Source organism: Sander lucioperca, chromosome 24, assembly GCF_008315115.2.
Source record: "Sander lucioperca isolate FBNREF2018 chromosome 24, SLUC_FBN_1.2, whole genome shotgun sequence".
Lineage (NCBI taxonomy): Eukaryota > Metazoa > Chordata > Actinopteri > Perciformes > Percidae > Sander > Sander lucioperca.
The window spans coordinates 3,357,612-3,360,035 of NC_050196.1; the positions used below are offsets into that span (position 1 = coordinate 3,357,612).

General features: G+C 43.8%; 1 protein-coding gene across 5 annotated transcripts in view; it reads left to right on the plus strand.

Moving 5' to 3' along the window:
* dgkza (diacylglycerol kinase, zeta a) overlaps positions 1-2,424 on the plus strand; it is a 102,970-nt gene that overhangs the window by 95,608 nt on the left and 4,938 nt on the right. The gene's annotated exons all lie outside the window — the stretch shown is intronic.

Sequence of the window (2,424 nt, forward strand, 5' to 3'; positions counted from 1 at the left end):
CTCCAGGGCCTGCAGCTACCCGCGATCTTTACCCATAGGATTGAAGGGACACTAGCAGCTAACGAAACCCCTCAAATTCATAAAAATGCATTAAATTGAAATCGGAGACAAGCGTTAGCTTTGTAAGACCTTAGGGTAGCTGTTATATAAGTGGTGTGACAAAATTCAAACTGTAAATATATTATAGTTATGCCGAAAGTGTAGCTAGCTAGCTAGCCTCGATCTAGCTGGCTACCCATAGGATTGAATGGACACTAGCAGCTAACGAAACCCCTCCTATTCACAAAAATGCATTAAATTGAAATCGGATTAGCTTTGTAAGACCTTATGGTAGCTGTTATATAAGTGGCGTGACGATATTCAAACTGTAAATATACTATAGTTATGCCAGCAGCCGGCCAGCTCCACGGAGCCCCGAGCCCCGGTTGTCCAGTAACCCAGAAACGGTGACTTTCTCCTGGGTATGGAGCGCAGCGGGGCTGCCGCTGTCTCGTCAGAATGTGTGGACCTCCTGAAATCCGACACGTCATACCAAATTTGCAATTAGCCATAAATTTTCGTTAAACGGCCCATATTTGAGCTTTATATAGTTGATTTTTGATTAAAAAAAAAGTCTCAGAAGTGAATTTAGTAACGAAACATTGCAGTGTCTGAAATATGAGACCTGCTGTCTCGTCTCCAGTGTGTTTGTATGTGGTTCGCTCAAACCAGTCAGCGCACAGCTCATCTAAATATTCATGAGCATACCATATTTGGAAGAAAAGCTCTTGTTACAAATAGGGCCATATTCACAGGGTAGTTAAGAGCCCATAAAATAGCATTCGGGCAATTTTTAGCCCAACCAATGTTACATACCCTATTAGGAGACCTTAATGAACAGTGTGAAATACCCTATATAATCATTCTAGGTACACTTAGCTGCTTCTCCAAGACCCGGTCGATTAATTCCTCCATATTAGAGAACGTGTTCACATTAGCCACCACTCCATTAGCCGCAGACATGCTAGCGCATTTCTCCAAACGAGTAGACAGCCCAGGCGACAACGAGACCTGCTCTTTTGTGCTTGCAGGCGTTTCACAGAGTCACCGCAACAACAGATAAAACGATTTGGCGTCAAAGAAAAAGTAATAGACCTGGTTATTTAATGAAATACGTAGGTGAGTGTAGGAGCTCAGTCTCTTGCAAGCATAGCGGCCGCCGGTCATGTGCTTCTCCCCTCTTGACACACCTTTTCCAATGTCATGTGAAAGATGGTAACAGTGCCTGTGGACTGACAGAATTTGATTTTGATTCCCATTTTTAAAAATGAGGACCGGAAAATGTGCACCACTTAGCAAGTTTCACACTACCCAGCCTTCCTGGGAAAGCCGATGAGAGGGGGCTGAAGCAATGTAGATTCAGTACTGATTGTGCATCAGTGGACCAGCTATTTACTTTTGCAGGTTGACTGGAAGGAATCGTGAGTTTGTGACTTTGGAGACTTGGAGAAGTCTTAAGACCGTCACATGTACCTCATTGTCGCTTGTGAAAGGTGCTTCAGGAATATGGGATGCTGGGGCCATTGTTATGAGATATATCGTCCTAATATAACTGGAGTGAGAGCTGTGTCTGAATACTTCAGCAGACTCTTGGAACAATGATTAACATAGTGGCCAGTAAAGGCCCAGCTCCATTGGTTTCACAACACTGCTGTTGTGATTGCTGCTTTTTAAAATCACAGCTTTAGAGTCGTTTAAGTAAAGTTTGTTTTCAGGTGAAGTCTATCATTGTGGTTGTCTCTTAGTATTTAGGTTGTCACGTCATAATCCAGTGGTTAGTTTCTATTGGCCGCTGGGGTGGGGTAGGTGTGGCCTACCTACATCAGAGAGTCTGCAAAAGCGGAAGTGAAGCAGACTCGAGGACACATGTTGCGGTGGATCAGCTCAGTGAGAGACTGCTGAAGAGTATTGTTTTCTGACTTGTCGTGCAGTTTCCACAGAGTTTGTATTACTGTTATGTCCGCGTTTTGAATGTCAAACAAATGAACTGTCAACTGAGTGTCAACGCTGTTTGAAGCTGCGCCGACTGATGAGTGAAGTGGAGTGAGCTGGCCAGTGTCGAAGCTGAGGACACGCCGAGCTGACGAACGCCAGGTGGCTTTGGTGGTTAGCGTAAATTATTTTTAAACGCATGAATAAGACCAAGCGGTTATAATCCTAGACGTAATGACAGTAGTGAAGTTTCCCCAGGGTTGGTTATGCCGTGACAATGAGCACTATATGGCCAAAAGTCAGTGGACACCCCTACTAATTGAGTGCAGGCATTTAGCCACACCCATTGCTAACAAGTGCATTCAATTCAGTACATTGCCATGAAATCTTCATAGACAAACATTTAGAATTTAGAATTGGTCATTAAGAGCTCAGCGACTTTAAATGTGACAC